This window comes from Castor canadensis, chromosome 6, assembly GCF_047511655.1.
Source record: "Castor canadensis chromosome 6, mCasCan1.hap1v2, whole genome shotgun sequence".
In the NCBI taxonomy this organism is placed as follows: Eukaryota; Metazoa; Chordata; class Mammalia; order Rodentia; family Castoridae; genus Castor; species Castor canadensis.
This window is the reverse complement of record NC_133391.1, coordinates 61,807,335-61,826,376: the sequence shown is the minus strand read 5'-3', so window position 1 is coordinate 61,826,376 and position 19,042 is coordinate 61,807,335.

Here is a 19,042-nt window from a genome sequence, read left to right as displayed (position 1 = left end):
TGCCCTTCCCCCACCAGACAAGATAGGAGATTTCACTCAATTCATTAAACCCAAAGCTTTCTCCTGGACAGGGGCAGTGAGATGTCCAAAAACTGGGCTTGTCTGTTCCATTGCCCTCAGGACTGAAACTGGCTAGCTCACCTGAATGGTTTGAAGGGACCTCTATTTGCTATCGTAGGACCCTCAGGTCAGTGGACAGTGGTCAGCAACCAACAGTCATCAATTGTTCACTTTCTCTGCAGTCCAAGACTCCCCAGGCTCCTGCAAGGCTTGCAGCCTTTATGTTGATTTTTAGCACTTCAAGTAGTCTTTACGGACTGGAGAATACTCAGGTCCAAAGAAACCAAACACCTGTCAACAAAATGGCTGTGGTGCATGCATTCCTGGTGGCACTCATGTGCCTGGGGCAGGTTTGCTCTTTAAAAGGCTTAATTAGAGTTGGTTATTGTAGCTATTATCTGTCTATGTATTGGCAACTTCTTATTTAGCAACTAGCCAGACCAACTACCCTTGCTGCCAGGAACCTAAGGCTATCTTTCAGGTTTGTGGGAGCTTGGAGTCTGTCAGCAATCCGCCACCTTCCAATCCACCAAAATTTTGTAAAATGTGCTCCAGTCTCTTTGAGATTTTCATAATCTTTTTTCATGAAGTGAAATACATACTTGTAACTCAGCAGTTAATTCACATTGATTTTTTTCTTTTTACATTAAATTAAAAATCAATCTCTTGCTTTTAACTTTAAAATGTACTTGATACATTTTTTCATAAAATTTTTTCTATTTATTTATCTCTCTAAATATCCTTGTATTTATCTATATCCATGTTCATCAAATTACTCCACCGGCAATATCTCAATAGTTATATTGTTTGATTTTAGATTTTCATTTAATATAGTTTTCTGTTTAATTTGCTTTAAAAACTATTAATAAAGTCATTATTCTTTTTGTACAAAAATTTACTTTAGGCCTTTATATCATCCTTGTCAAGAATAGTATATATTGCTTTGGATTTGTGAATCTTATTCACTTAAATAACACTGATTAGTTGCATTTGATGTGAACTATTTTTTTAAAATATAATAAATACACTTAACCAAGGCACTTCAGACAGTTTATAGAGAATATATAATCTTGAAAATTAAAGCTAAATCAATAACAGATCATATTATTACAAGAGCATGAATTATTTATAATTATCAACTATGAGTTAGTTATAATTATTAACTTATTATTAAACATTTTTTGTTCTAATAAGTAAAATGCTGATAAGAGTTCAAAACAAAACTAATAAAGTTCTTAGTTTTGTTTTTTTCTTGGTTTAAAAAAAAAGAAAATTGAGAATGCTAAGGAATATGTATCATCCTCTTTGTTGCTGATTCAATCCCAAAAGGAAAAACTAGAGTTGTTACACTCTTGATAAAGTTGATTTAACACACTGAAAACTGTGTGTAGCTCTACCACTCCTCCAAAACCCCTCCAAAATAGTGGACGGAGAAAATTCTGCTTTTCTCTATGTGACTTCTATTCCTTAATCATGACTGATGGAGCAGGGATAGGGCACTGCCACAAGATTGTAGCATAGGAACTCTAAAATGGGAAAAAATCTAAGTTACAGTCTGACTCATTCAATATTTTATTAATCTTTGAGTGCCTATTAGGTGCCAAACACACTGCAGGGAGCTGGCAACACAATTATTAACTCAAACACACATAGGATCTACCTTTATAAAGCATACTATTCAGTGACAGAAACAAATTCTCAAACTATCTTACAGACATTCCAAAATGTAAGCTAACGGGAGCTTACAGGGAGAAGCTGGTCATAGAGGAAGGGAGGTCTAGTCAAACACAGTTTCTTAAAATAAGGGATATTTGAGCTGATATTAAAAAGGAAAAGCAATTAAGTAGGTGAAATCATATGGGGGTAGGAGTCAGTCACAGCCAAGAGCAACCAAAGGAAATCACTGGAGGGGAAATATAACAGGAAATGGGAACAAAAACCAGGACTGATATTCAGAGAACCACATTTAAAATGAGGAAGATTTTGGATCTGAAAATTAGTCCACAAAGAAGCAGCCAATGATGTTCTTGAAATCCAAGACAATGATTAAATCAATCATAGACTTGCTCCTGAGGAGTGAATAGTAGTTAGAAGAGTTAAGACATCCAAGTACACATGTACAGAAGTAAACAAAATCCTCAAGCCTGAAAACACCATCCATAAGCATGACCTACAAAGAAGGATTTGTTGGATGTGACTAAAACAAAGACAGAAGTAAAGTTACCTGAAAATTAGGGTAATACATGTTTTCTGCTGAAGGGTCAATGGGATTACACAACGACTGGGGATATAAGATATTTTAAGCAAGGTTCTATTTTTTTAATATCATTACAATCTTCTGACACATGAATGCACAGATTAAGTTATGCTTATCTTCTTTACTTTCTTGTATCCTTACAATAAATTCTTTTGTTATTCAAGCATGTCTATTTTAAGCGAAAGTGCCCCACTGGGGTATCTAGAAAGCACAGGTTTAATAGAATCACATGCTCCCCCCATCATGGTACAGATCCACAGGAAATTATTCTTTCTTTTTAAAGTCCAGTTGAGTAAAAAAATAATTAACACAATTACAAAGCCTATGAAAAAACTTGAATGAATTATTTCTTAAAAGAATCATTCATGAATGTATATAATCTTTCATGTGGAATAACTTCAAAGCAAGGTCAGAGAAATTACTCATCACTTGCAAGTATGGATTAGATGTTCTGAGGTAGAGGGACATTTCAGGTGGGTGGATAATGTTAGCAAAGGTACACAGAAGTGGACTTGTCTTGTTACAATGGTACCGCACAGTTCCCTAAAACTATGTTCATTAAAATATTCCGTTGGCATTCTGAATTGTTTAAGTAATCTCACAAAGATGCCAGGACACCATATGTGCTAAAATAATGCCATAGAAAAATGACTTTCTTCATGTCTTTGGGTTTTGAACTCAAATGAACCAACAATATGCAAAAGCAAAGGACCTAAAATCATCTCATATTTTTAATATCAGACCTACTAAAAGTACATCTATACTAAAAGTATAGATGTACTTTTATCTTAAAATGGCTTTATCAATAAAAAGTAGAAATACTAGATTTTTATTCTTTTGATATTCATTTTATACTTTATAGAGTTACTATTAACCCTATTTATTTATTTATTTATTTTAAATTAGGATACATTTGTTGTATAAAGGGACTCGTAACAATTCCAAATAGGCTTATATTGTGCACTGATTAAATCACCCCTACCATCTCTTCCCTTTGACCCACTTAAAGCAATTGCAAGAGGTTTCTTTGTTCAATTTCGTATAAGTATATGAAGTCCATTGACATATTCTCTTACCTTAATATCCTTCACTCACCCTCCCCCTTCCCACAAGTGCCCCCTCACACACACACATCATACCTGTTTTACAGTCCTGTCTTTCATTATTAATATTTAAGTATATGTTCAAAAGAGTTTCTCAATGTATCCCCACTATGAGTATACCTTACTTTGGTCCATTTAACCCTTTCCATTGCTCTCCCTTACCCCTTTACTTCCGACCCCTCATTTTCAACAGCTTTCAGTACTTATCTTTGTATCCTCTACCTTCACAGATGTTATGTTTTTCGGTATTGTTGATACTCATTCTCTTCTCCTTTCCCTCCTTCCCCAAGTCCCACAGAGTAGTTCCACTGTTACAAACATGTTCTACATATGAGTTTATATATGCTCACATTTGCTTTTGTGGTTATGTTTACCTTTTGGGTCTATCTTCCATGTATAACAGAAAACACACAGACTTTGTCTTTCTGAGCCTGGCTTACTTCACTCAACATGACGTCCCCCAATTGCATCCATTTACCTTGAAAACACTTGTTATTATTCCTTATGACTGAGTAAAACTGTAATGTGTATATATTCCACATTTTCTTGATCCAGTCATCAATCATATTGCAATTGTGAACTGTGCTACAATAAACACCGGTGTGCAAGTGTCTCTATTGTAGCGTGATTTACATTCCTTTAGGTAGATACCTAGGAGTGGTATCACTGTATCATATGGCAGTTCTATCTTTAGCTTGTTGAGGAATCTCCATATGTTTTTCTATAATGGTTCTGATTTGCATTCCCACCAGCAGTGTATAAGGGTTTCTGTTTCACCACAGCCTTGCCAGCATTTGTTGTTGTTTTTGCCCTTGAATATGATCATTCTAACTGGGGTGAGATGACATCTTAGTGTAGCTTTGATTTGCATCTCTTTTATAGCCAGGGAAGTTGAACATTTCTTCATCTGTTTACTGGCCATTTGTAACTCTTCCTTTGAGAATTCCCTGTTTAATTCATGTGCCCATTTCTTCATTGGGATGTTGTTTGTTGAGGGGTGAGTTTTTGAGTTCTCTGTGAATTCTGAATGTTAGTCCCTTATCAGATAAGTAGCTGGCAAAGATTTTCTCCCATTTTGTGGGCTGTCTTTGAGTCTAGTGACTGACTCTTTTGCTGTGCAGAAGCTTTTTAGTTTGTTGCAGTCCCATTTGTTCATTCTTTCTCTTAGATTCTGAGCCATTGAGTTCCTTATGCCTGTATGTTCCAGGATATTTTCTACTATTTTCTGGAGTTGCTTCAAAGTTTCAGGCCTTATATTAGATCTTTGATCCATGTTGAGTTGATTTTGGTACAAGATGAGAGACAAGGATCTAGCTTCAATCTCATACATGTGGCTATCCAGTTTTCCTAGCAATATTTGTTGAAGAGGCTGTCTTTCCTCCATGATGTGTTTTGGGCTCCTTTGTCAAAGATGAGTTGGCAGTAACTGTATTATTATTATTCTTGTATTATTCTTGTTTCTAAATATGTATTTATATTGTGTGAACACAGACAATCATAATGTCAACTAGTTAAGGGTCATATTTGAAGTCATCTTGTCCTATCCCAATTCATTCCTACGTATTTTTACGTGAATTTATAAGACCATAAGGATTTACAACCTATGCAGTATAATTTGCTAATAGATTCTGCTGCTTACCTTGTAGTCACATGATGGGTCATTGTCTTCTCTCTCTCTCTCTCTCTCTCTCATGGATCATCAATGTTTTGCTTTCATTTTCATCAATATTATAGTAGCAATAATCTCATTTTAAAAAATAACTCTATCCAGACACCTCTCTAGCTACTGAGCATTTTTGCACTCATATTAACACTAAAACTCCTAAGAGACATTTGCCAGCCCCTTTCCACCCATTCTATTTTAAACTTGCCCAGCAGGCGTTAGCCCTCATTGTTTCACTGGTATCATTCCTGTCAAGATCACCAGTGACCTTCAGGGAGCCAAATTCAGTAGTCATTTGCCAGTCCTTCCCATATTTTTGTGTCAGCACTACTGACTGAATGCTTTGCCCTTCATGAAGCATTTTCATTTCTTGGTTGTTCTTTCTTGGCTGTCCTACCTATTTAGCCAGCAATCTGTCCCAATCTTTTTTGCTCCAGATCTCTAAAGAACAGAGTAGGCCAAGCTTGGCATTCAGAATTCTCCTCTATTTACACCCACTTCCTGAGTGAGCTCCTCTACTCTCAAAGATTAAGTGCCATCTATATTTTGAAGACTTGAAATTTGTGTTCCAACATGCACTTCTTTCCTGAGTTCCACATTCATGTATTTGACTCTCTGCCTCACAACTTTCCTTGGATGGCTAGTAGATATCACAAATCTAAATTTTCTACCTGTAAAATCCAGCTTTTTCTAAAGGCATGTCATTCTCTGAAAATGGTAGTAGTATTTTTCCAACTTTGCCAGCCAAATTCCTTGGAGCCATCCATCTTCAACACTATATACAGTCTGCCAACAAATTCTTTATACTCTTTCAAAACATAGCTAAAACTCAATAGCTTCTCACCTTCTGTGTTTTCAATGTCCTGGTCCAAGCCACAATCGTTTCTCTCCCAGCTGTTTGTAGATGATTACAAGTCTCCAAACTTGTCTACCTGCTTCCACCCCAGTTCTATACAGTTTATTCTACACATAGCAGAATTACTTGTGCTCTACAAAACATTTGAAGGATCACAATACTCCTCTGATCATAGTCTTCAAAATATTCACATTGTCCTTCAAAGTACCACATAGTCTACCTCAGACATATTCTGAGATCACCTCCTAGCCACTGCCACTTTCCACCCTCATATAACCACTTTTCCATGAACCCAGCCACTGGACTTCCTTGCTCTTCTGATCACTCATGCTAGTACATTTGCACTTGCTGCTTTCTCTGCTTATTATGCTCTTCCCCCACATATCTATATCTGCCTCCTAGCTCCCTGCTGAACTCTGCTCAAAGGTCACCTTTTTTGTAAGGTCTGAAAGCCTTACACAAAATAACCTCTCCCAACCCATTTTTATCCATAGTACCAGTTATCGTCAAATATATATGCATTATATTTAAGATATATATTCTTATATATCAGCTATATTTATATATCCTTCAAATATATAAACATAAGAATATATTAATTATATAAGAATATATTTATATATTTGTTTTTTCCCATTAGAATGTAAGTTCAATGAAGACATAGATTTGTCTTTTTTGTTAACTCATACATTCCCAGCTCCTAGAATTATGCCTGACACATATAAGTGCCCAATATATATGTATTGAATGAATAAGTGGATGCATTTGCTGCATCAACATAAGTTGCACAGTATTTCTCTCCTCACTCCATTCTGTCTTGGCTTAGAATAAGGTGCCATCCTCCCACATGGATTCTTCTCTACACTATCATCCTCCACCCTCAAGTCAGAGATTTTATAGCAAATTATTGTAGAATCCTTCTCACTTTGTAAATTGGACTCTTTTTTCAGCTTCTAATCATACTGGTAGGCATTTCTCTCTCAATATATTCAGTAAAGGCAAATATGTTTTACAGTATATATATGCAAACTATATTTAAATGGATTTTGGAGGAGGGAGATAGTGGAAAGTGTATGTGTATGTTCTGTGTGTTGTTATGTGTTTGCTTCATGTTTTTATCAGAAAATTTAGTTATCTTTGATCTTGACTAAATCTAAGACAATTCTATATAGAATTCCATTTCAGAGATGGCAGCAAGATGGCGGATTGTTAACATCCCCTAAATCCCAGAGCCCAACAATCCCGAGAAAAGGAAGACACTGGGGACCCCACAGGACACACATGAGGTCCCATAACTAGTGAGAAGCAGAGCTCTCTTTGAACCCACAAAAAGAGAAGCCAACTAACTACATGAAAAAATGGCTCACAGGGCAGCACTCCTGATTCCCTGCCCCTGAAGTTTCCATGGTTCCACTCCTCCAAGCCTCTCCTGCTGTGCGTGTAAGTCCCATTTCCCTGCACACACAAAGATACCACAGCTTCATGTTTCCCCCTGCTCTGCATCCCACCACCTCATTCCCTGAAATGACTTGGACACCCTGTATAAGAAGGCCCAAGACCCCACTGCTCCACTGGCACCAGAAGTCACTGCTAGATTTGCTGCCCCACAGCCTGCTGACAACACTATTCAGTGTGAGGAAATCTGCTGCCACAAGCAAATGGAATCCATGCTCCACTACTTTGAGGGTGCCAGGAGGCCTGCTTCCTTATGATGCACAGAGGCCGGGCACTTCCCACCATTCCCTCCCCAGAGTTGCTGCTCCCTCCTCACAGGGCAGGAGACCAGCTCCACCACTGAGCAGAGGAAAGCAGTAATGTGTACCACAAGAACCTTGCAAGTGTGTGATGTAAGGTTTCCAGCATCCCTCTCCCTGAGAAAAGTTGCTGGAACCCCATGAGAAAAAACTGGCATGCTCCATGTGGCCGCCTTTGAACAAGGACCTTCCCTGGGTGGAGTAAACACAGGGGCCTTGGCAGTGAAGGCCTCTAAGGAACCTCTGGCACCCTAGTCTTGTGTCATGAGGACACCTAGCAAAAGCCTCTCTTTGAGCTTAGATATAGACTGTAACTACTGGGGAGCTGGAGGAAGGGAAAGTTGCAACAGGTAATGGCATGAGACTGGCAAATTGACAAGAGGCCCAGCTTAGATCTCCAAACACCCCTCATCCTCATCATCAGACACTGCTCCAGAGCCAGATATCCAATTAGACTGCCATCTACTGCTGAAACTTAGCCACAAAAGTGTGGGTTGGAGATAAGCTGCTCTTGAGAGCAGTAGAAAATTCACAATCTTCTAATGTAAAACAGGTATCTGACACTGTTAAGACTTTGATGTAAATTTTAGATTCATCTACCTATATCTTTTTGTGCGGTGCACTCCAACAACAGCTTTGCATTCCCCCCTCAATACCCTCCCCTCCCTTCCACCCTTCCCATTCTGGGCCATCATCACAGGAGAGTCCTGTAACCTGCATTTCAGTCTTTAACCTTAAACTACTTCTTATCCCCCTTTCTATCACCTTCCCCAATTCACTTCACCTAACAACAACCAAAACTCTCCCTAGCTCTTAATTTCCCCCTTTTTTGTTCACTCACTCACAATCCTCCTTCACTATCAATACTATAGTAGTTAAACTGATTCCCAGATCAATTTTGCAATTTTGTTGTGCCCATATCTGTTTGTCCATCTATTCAAATTTTTCTATTGTTCTCCCCTCTTCTCAACCATTTCAATATCTACTGACTCTCTTCACCACATTACAGTCTGATTCTTAGTCATTCCCTTCTAATACGCAAGCTACCAACCCTTCCTGCTACATAAACTTTTCAGCTCATGTAACCCACTAGAGCTTTCCCTTGGTCTCCTTCCCATCATAACCCCTACTACTTTCTGCCTTTCAGGACCAAGAAGATAAATCCTTACTCCAATAGACAACCAACATACTGGAACAGTAGCAATAACTGATCTTCAAAAGATATTACTCTAATTTCAAGGCTGTAGTTTAATGACTGTATCAGTTTTAATAACTAAGCATTTTTGCCCTACGTGGAACAGGGAGTAGAATACAGCACCCAGAGAATAAGAACTAGAAGGGAGTACTATCAAGCCACTACCCACCATCTAGAGACAAAAAAGCACATCAGCACTCAACCACTGTCCAACCCTGTACAATCTTTCATAAACCTCTAACCGTGGGGGCATAAGGGATTAGAGCCCCAAACCAAAAACAATTCCACATAAATCTCAATGCAGAAACATGAAGCAGTTGGCTTTTGAGCTCTCCCTCAATAGCCAACTCCAGCACTAAAAATCTAAACAACAGAAAAAAGGAGGAAATATCAAATATTGAATTCCAAAAAATAGTAGAATGATCAATGAACTCAAAGAAGAGACACAAAAGCTAGTGTCTGATCTCAAAAAGGATGTGAGTAGACAACAAAATGAGCTCAAAGAGAATTACAAACAGATGAATGAAATTGAGAAAACCATCCAGGATATGAAAGAGGAAATAAAAAAGAGATAGAAATCCTGACCAAAAAAAATGAATCTGAAATAAACAGCTCAATATCACAAATAAAAATCTCAATCAAAAGTTTGGTGAACAGAGTAGAGCAAAAAATAGAGCATCAGGATGAAAAGATAAAGTAGAGGAATTAGATCAAACAGTTAAAGGATCATGAAAAAAATGTTAAAATAGAATGAAATATGCAAGACATTTGGATCACCATGAAAAGACCAAACATGAATCATGGGTATAGAAGAAGGAGAAGAGATACAAAGTAAAGGCATAGATAACCTATTCAATAAAATAATAGTTAAAAACTTCCCCAACTTTAAGAAAGAGAGGAATATCCAGATACAGAAAACTTAGAGAACACCAGTCCATCAGGACTAAAAGAGAAACACCCCCAGATGAATCAGAATCCAAACATTCAACATATAGAACTAAGAAAGAATACTGAAAGCTGCAAAAGAGAAAAGACAAGTCACATATAAAGACAAACCCATTAGAATAACAGCAGATTTCTCAACACAAACTCTAAATGCAGGAAAGTCATGGAAAGACATATTTCAGTCCCTGAAAGAAAACAACTGTCAACAAAGACTAGTCTATCCAGCAAAACCATCCTTCCTAATTGAAGGGTAGTTAAAAACCTTCCACAAGGAAAAACTAAAGGAATTCATGATACTAAACCAGCACTGCAGAAAATACACACAGAAGAAATTAGAGTGAGACATGAAGGTGCAAGAAAAATAAACCTTTCGACCAAGCAGACCAGTAAACAAGGAATAGGTAAAATGTAAACAACAGGGGAATAAAAATGACTGGAAACACCACACACCCTTCAATACTAACACTGAATGTCAATGGCCTCAATGCCTCAATTAAAAGACATAGAATAGCAAATTAGGTTTAAAAAAACAAGATCCAACCATATGTTGCTTACAAGAGACTCATCTCACTAAAAAAATAAACACTGGCTTAGAGTCAAAGGGTAGAAAAAGATTTTCCAAGCAAATGGATGCCATAAACAGGCAAGAGTAGCTAATACTTATATCTGGCAAAGTAGACTTCTGACTAAAGTCAGTCAGAAGAGACAATGACAGTCACTTCATATTAATTAAAGGAAAAATTCATCAAGAGGAAATATCAATTCTTATCACATATGTACCAAACATAGGGGCACCCAACTATATTATAAAATACTAATGGACCCAAGAGCACAGATAGACCCTGACACAGTGATAGTGGGAGACCCATATACCTTGCTGTCACCAATAGATAGGTCATCCAGGCAAAAGATCAACAAAGAAACTTCAAAATTACTACACATGTTATACTAAATGAACATAATAGACATCTACAGAGTATTTCACCCAATGACTATGTAGTACACGTTCTCTTCTGCAGCTCATGGAACTTTCTCCAAAAAAGATCATATTTTAGGACACAAAATAAGTCTCAACAAATTTAAGAAAGTTGAAATAACCCCTGTTTCATATCAGATCACAATGGAATAAAACTAGACCTTAACAACAAAAGAAATAACAAAAAGTATTCAAATACATGGAGACTGATCAACACACTGACTACTGGGTGACCAAAGAAATAAGGGAAGAAATCAAAAAGTTCCTAGAATCCAATGAAAATACAAACTACTGCAATCTGTGAGACACAGCAAATGCTGTGCCTACCTCAAGAAAACAGAGACTTCTTAAGTAAAAAACCTAATGATGCACCTTAAGCATCTAGAAAAACAAGAACAAACTGAACATAAAACTAGCAAAGAGAAATAATAAAGATCAGGACCAAGATCAACAAAACTGAAACCAAACAAACTATACAAAGAATCAATGAAACAAAAAGTTGGTTTTTAGAAAAGATTAACAAGATTGAGAAACCCTTAGCCAACATGACAAAACAGAGGAGGGAAAGACCCAAATCAATAAAATCAAAGCTGAAAAAAGGGACATTACCACAAATACTAACGAAATCCAGAGGATCATTAGAGAATACTTAAAAAACTTAAATTCAAGTAAACTGGAAAATTTAGACAAAATAGATAATTTTCTACATGCACAGAACCAACCAAAAAGATATTAACCACCTAAATAGACCTACAACAAGAAATGAGACTGAAGCAGTAATAAAAAGCCTCCCTACAAAGAAGAGTCCAGAACCTGATGGATTCACAACTGAATTTTATCAAACACTTAAAGAAGAACTAACACCAAGACTCCTCAAACTTTCCTAGGAAATAGAAAGGGAAGGGATACTAGCAAATTCATTCTATGAATCCAGCATTATACTCATTACAAAACCCAATAAAGATGCAACAAAAAAGAGAATTATAGACCAGTACCTTTAATGAACATAGATTCAAAGATTCTCAACAAAATACTGGCAAATAGAACTCAACAACACATCAAAAAGATCATACACCCTGATCAATTTGGTTTCATTCCAGGGATGCAAGGATGGTTCAACACATATAAATCTATAAATGTAACAAAGCATATAAACAGAAGTAAGGACAAAAACCACATGGTTCCCTCAACAGATGCAGAAAAAGTTTTAACAAAAATTCAATGTCCTTTCATGATAAAAGCTCTGAAGAAACTAGAAATAGAAAGAATGTTCTTCAACATAATAAAGGCTATATACAACAAACCTATAGTCAACATTGTACTAAATAGAGAAAAACTGAAACCATTCCTGCTAAAGTCAGGAATGAGACAGGGATGCCTGCTTTGCCCACTCCTATTCAATATAGTTTTGGAATTCCTAGCCAAAGCAATAAGACAAGAGCAAGAAATAAAAGAGACTCAAATAGGGAAGGCAGAAGTCAAACTATTCCTATTTGCAGATGACATGATTCTATACCTAAAAGACCCTAAAAAATCTATTAGAAATCATAAACTCTTTTGGCAAAGTAGCAGGTTACACATTTAATACAGAGATCAGTAGCCTTCCTATATACCAACAATGAACTAAGAAATTAGGGGAAAAATCCTGTTTACAATAGCCTCAAAACTAATAAAGTACCTTGGAATAAATTTAATTAGGAAACCAAGGACCTTATCAATGACAACTATAAACCACTTAAGAAAGAAATCAAAAAAGACATCAGAAGATGGAAATGTTTCCCATGCTAATGGATTGGTACAATCAGCATTGTGAAAATGGCCATATGCCAAAACCATACATACACGTTCAATGCAATACCCATAAAAATTCCCATGACACTCTTCACAGAGATAGAAAAGTCAATCCTAAAATACATATGGAAACACAAAATGCCTCAAATAGCCAAAGCAATTCTGAGAAAATTGGGTATCACATTACCCAACTTTAAACTGTTCTACAGAGCAATAACAATAAAAACAGCATGGTATTGGCACAAAAACAGAAATGAAGACAAATGGATTAGAATAGAAGACCCAGATAAAATATAACCCCAAGCAGCTACATCCAACTGGTCTTTGACAAAAGAGCCCAAAACACATCATGGAGGAAAGACAGCCTCTTCAACAAATATTGCTAGGAAAACTGGATAGCCACATGTATGAGATTGAAGCTAGATCCTTGTCTCTCATCTTGTACCAAAATCAACTCAACATGGATCAAAGATCTAATATAAGGCCTGAAACTTTGAAGCAACTCCAGAAAATAGTAGAAAATATCCTGGAACATACAGGCATAAGGAACTCAATGGCTCAGAATCTAAGAGAAAGAATGAACAAATGGGACTGCAACAAACTAAAAAGCTTCTGCACAGCAAAAGAGTCAGTCACTAGACTCAAGAGACAGCCCACAAAATGGGAGAAAATCTTTGCCAGCTACTTATCTGATAAGGGACTAACATTCAGAATTCACAGAGAACTCAAAAACTCACCCCTCAACAAACAACATCCCAATGAAGAAATGGGCACATGAATTAAACAGGGAATTCTCAAAGGAAGAGTTACAAATGGCCAGTAAACAGATGAAGAAATGTTCAACTTCCCTGGCTATAAAAGAGATGCAAATCAAAGCTACACTAAGATGTCATCTCACCCCAGTTAGAATGATCATATTCAAGGGCAAAAACAACAACAAATGCTGGCAAGGCTGTGGTGAAACAGAAACCCTTATACACTGCTGGTGGGAATGCAAATCAGAACCATTATAGAAAAACATATGGAGATTCCTCAACAAGCTAAAGATAGAACTGCCATATGATACAGTGATACCACTCCTAGGTATCTACCTAAAGGAATGTAAATCAGGCTACAATAGAGACACTTGCACACCGGTGTTTATTGTAGCACAGTTCACAATTGCAATATGATTGATGACTGGATCAAGAAAATGTGGAATATATACACATTACAGTTTTACTCAGTCATAAGGAATAATAACAAGTGTTTTCAAGGTAAATGGATGCAATTGGAGGACGTCATGTTGAGTGAAGTAAGCCAGGCTCAGAAAGACAGAGTCTGTGTGTTTTCTGTTATACATGGAAGATAGACCCAAAAGGTAAACATAACCACAAAAGCAAATGTGAGCATATATAAACTCATATGTAGAACATGTTTGTAACAGTGGAACTACTCTGTGGGACTTGGGGAAGGAGGGAAAGGAGAAGAGAATGAGTATCAACAATACCGAAAAACATAACATCTGTGAAGGTAGAGGATACAAAGATAAGTACTGAAAGCTGTTGAAAATGAGGGGTCGGAAGTAAAGGGGTAAGGGAGAGCAATGGAAAGGGTTAAATGGACCAAAGTAAGGTATACTCATAGTGGGGATACATTGAGAAACTCTTTTGAACATATACTTAAATATTAATAATGAAAGACAGGACTGTAAAACAGGTATGGTGTGTGTGTGAGGGGGCACTTGTGGGAAGGGGGAGGGTGTGTATTGAAAGCTGTTGAAAAATGGGGGTTGGGAGGTGAAGGGTAAGGGAGTGCAATGCAAGGGGTTGAACAGACCAAAGTAAAGTATGCTTACAGTGGGGATACATTGAGACACCCCTTTGAACATCAACTTAAATAATAATAACGAAAGACAGGACTGGAAAATAGATACAGTGTGGGGGGGCTGTATTAGTGGGAGGGGAAGGGGGAATGAAGGATATTATTTTTACAGTTGATGGACTATTATGGTCTATTATATGAAACAGAACAAGCTTGCAATAGTTTTAAGTGGGGTGGGGAGGGGTTCAAGGGGGAGAGACAGTGGGGGGTGATCTAACCAATGTACAACATAACCATATTTGGAACTGTCACAATGAATCCCACCTGTACAATGAATAAATCATAATATAGAAGCTAAGGATAAATAAACAAGTTATATGTTACTTCAAAAAAACCTAATTTATATTGTATGTGTTTTCTATTTTTCAGTTGCTGAGCAGGAGATTATAAAATAATGTCTATGCTCACTTATCCCAAATAAGCAGAAAGGGTATCACTAAATTGTCAAATAAAAAATAGCACGAAGTAGGTTAACTTGTAATATTTCGAGCTATATGAAAACAATGCATCTTATTAGGCATCCTTGTCCTGTGTCAGTTTCAGTATCACAGAACAATACTGATTGAAGTTCAACCTATTTATAATTTATAATGAAATGTAATTGTTGTTCTACTTTTCATTTTTAACTGGCAAGTAGTAATCTCACCACTGATAACAAATAGGAAACAAAACAAAACAAAAGCAGACTCTCCACTTGGCAGGAAGCCTTATGGCTGTATATGATGCACATAAGTTTGTTTGAGAATGTAGACAGCTTTCTAGACAATCACTAGAGATAGGACCTTAATTTAACCCCAAGCCTGAAGCATTTCCTCTGGGATGTGGATGACTGATAACATAGAGGAGGGCAGGGAAAGTATAGATTTATTGGAAAATTGATGTTGCAAGCAGGGGGTATTCAATTTCTTCCTCTAAATCATTGTTTAAAAGGACAAGGTTAGAGTCCTCCTTCAGGAAGAAAATCCTGTTGGAGGAGCAGGACATTTTGAAAACCACAGGTAGTTAGCATATGTAACATTTCATTTCAAAAACATGGGCTATACCTGTCTCTCTAGCTCATCCTGCAACACGATGCCATGACTACACTTGCTTTTAATATTTTCTACACAGGACACCTCGGTGCTGTTTAATTTAAAGAAAATGAGTCCTTTGCTGTCAGCCTGATAACCTTTCCCAGGGGGACTGCAGAGAAAGGTCTCCTGTTTATGGCCCTAATGAGCATTATATAAGAGCCAGCTTCTTCAGATAGTGGGTACATAGATCTTTATTCACAAACATTCTGCATTATATGAATCCACATCACAATTTTCAAGAATAACCTTTTAACAAAGTGAATAAATAAACCATAATGGTTTCTTGCCCTTTACTAAGCAAAATATCAAGAACTTCCGGAGGGCAAAGGTTAAGTAACTCTTTTATTTACTAATGATAAAGTTAATTGTGTGAAACCTAATTCTGCTGGGTTGGAAAAAGAATTTTTCTTCCAACTAACCACTGGCCCTCACGGTGATTTTTAAGAAATATTGCAATTCTTCTAAGGAACTTTCCCCTTGCTTCTTGCTATGGTTTGAGCTAAGGAGGATTGTGAGCAAAGCACTGGCACATTCTGGTTAAAGCAGCAGGCGGAGAACAATAAGTCACTGGTCTTTGCTAGGCTGCTCAGGGTGGCTTCAATATCCATTAATATAAACATTCCTTATTATCCCATTGATCAGGTTGAACTAATCCAGTGGCACAATTCCTTGGCTAATTATAAAATAGCTACATTGGGGAAGAATTAAACAGCAAGTGAGGCATCTGGAGAGTTAACATGGCTTTTCTAAAGTTCTATACTCACTGCACATGAATTTTAATATGTAATCTTAATCACACAATTCTTCCCAGGAAACTCTTCTCATTACTTAGGCTGTGTGTGTGTGTGTGTGTGTGTGTGTGTGTGTGTGTGTGTGTGTGTGGTCATTTTAGCTGAAATTGAAAATATCTGTATTTATAGAGAAAACAGAGGACTGTGTTTTGATAAGGCCTCCAGAGGAGCAGGGCAAAACCTAACCCTGTAAGAAAGGAAGCTGCCTGGGCTTCCTATCAGACAGCAGCTAAGGAAATCCTAAGAGGGTTTGTTACATGAGCCAGTGGGCTGAGGCAACCTTTAACACGCAGGAAACTGAAGTTAATTAAACCGTTACCGGGATCCTATCTATCATCCTCGAGTGTGTTCTACCCCAAGTCCATTTACATTTTAGAATTGAAAAAATGTTCTCAGGACTGTTGATAAACCATGTTTACTGTCTCTATTGATTTGCTACTTTTGCATAACCTTTATGTTTTAATTATCTTATAGTATTTCTTGAAGGCTCTTCTGTAGCAGTTGCTATCTGATTAGACTTTACTGGCAATTACTAAACACCAGGAGTACACCTTTTAACGGATTGCTCTGCTACCAGGTTATTAGCTGACTGCAGGAGTGAAAGTGCTAAGAAAAAATATTGTTGCCTGACTGAATGACTATGTCCAAGCCACTGTAGTGTTTACTGGAGAAGAGGCAGACCCTGATTTTTTGCCTCCTTTACTCAGTGGAATAGGGGAAGGCATAATTTTACATCCCGCTCCATAGAGTACATCCACCAGGCAGCCATCAATGAGATAATTAAGGTACAGTTTAACACCTGGTGAGCCTACATTCTGAGGAAGGGCTGGAGACACAACTTTTTCTAACATACATATTTTTATTGAATGAAAGTCTTATTTATTGTGACAAAATTACACAATATGCATTTACTTCTTTATTTTACTTAACACTTATTGAGCACTTACAATGTGTCAGGCACTGTCCTAAGAGCTAATTACCTGGGTCATGTCATGATATGAGGTATGTTAACTTTAGCTGTTTCACACATGAAGAGACAGACACATAGGGAGGTTAATGAGTTTGCCTCAGGTCACATGCATGACCTGTAGGTAGATTTCCAGCAACAGGTGTGTGATTCCTCAGTGCTGTAGCTTAAGCACAACATTACACTGTGGTGTATACTTTAATAAGGAATCCTGAATGCCAAAGAGAAAAATGATCAGGTCATGCTATGCTTTTAATATTTCACTATCTGAATATTGCCCAGAATTTTAATTTGAAGATCCAATCATGACAACCATTTCTAAAATTCAAAATAGCTTGATTCCAATAGTAATAGGAAAGAAAGTTACGTGAATGTACTCTCCTTCAATGAGCTTTACCATTCTGAATGGATCTCTACACGAAATATAGCGAGGAAAAAAAGAATCAAAGTCTTTAGATCTGGTATGCTCTCCTAAAATAAACTAACAAAAATATGATCCTGAATTTGCCAATTTGCCACTAATGTTTCAAAGACAAATGTTACTCCGTATTGGGAAACATATATTTGTCTACACAGTGATTATTAAAAGCAATCTAGTAGCATTTCCCCGAACACTCCAAAGGCAATCTGAGTTGAACTTTGCATTCAGTTACTTGATTCATAAATAGAAGGCAGCTGATCTTTCTATCACAAGGCAGAGCCTTGTGATATACAAGGCGTATAGGATCAAACTCTTCAAGCTCACGGGCCCAGTTAAACCTCTCATCCCACATTTACTAAGAAAAGCATAGTACTTCTAAATACATTCTAAAGCCCAACTGCCTGGATTCTCAAAAACTTCAACTCACACTGGCTACAGGACCTTGGGTAAATTAGTCTTTCCATCCTTACAATGGGAATAAAATATATCAAAGATAATATAGGGGGGATTAAATGAATAAACACATGTAAAGAACTCAGAAGAGTGGTTCACACAAAGTAAGCATAGTGTAAGTATAGCTGTTGTTATAGTTACTAGTAGGAAAAGAACTGTGTTCCAGGGCACTGTGTTCAGCCTTAGGTAATGGTCCATCCAAATCAACTCATTACTTTGATATGGTTGTGATTTTCTGAAAACCTCTTTTCTATAACAGCAAGACTTTCTCCTATTTTCCTAAGCAGTGTTCATACTCCAAGGGGAACATGACTAGAAGTAGGGCTGGTCCTGAGCCAAACACTGACCAGAAGCAGCTATTTATGAGAGCCCTTCAGGGTCACTCTAAATAAGCTGTCCCTGTGCTCCCCTGGCCAGGCAGCATGTAACCTCGCTAGCTACATATGGACCATGGCCCAAGCACTTCCCAGATAATGATAAGCTTCAGCTGGGAACTTTTAGAGGATCCACATATCATAGAGAAACACCTCTCCCTTTCACAATACTCATGGACTTCAGGCACAAAACTCAGGATCATTTACTCAGCCCCTAAAATTGGGTAGTACACAAAGGAGAAAAAGGCATCTTACTCTATTGCAATAGATCATAAAGAACATAGTTGAGACTCCTACAATAAAAAATGGATTAACAAAAGAAAAACTTAACAGGTTTATTTAATCAAAGTTTTATGTAACACAGGAACTTTCAGAAATGAAGAACCAAAGACTCAGGAAAAAGAACTTTTATGCTAAGATTAAATGAAGAATGGCTAGGCACATGTAAAAGGGTATGCCCTGCCTAAAAATGATATATGGAGAGGGGAGACCCAGCAAGG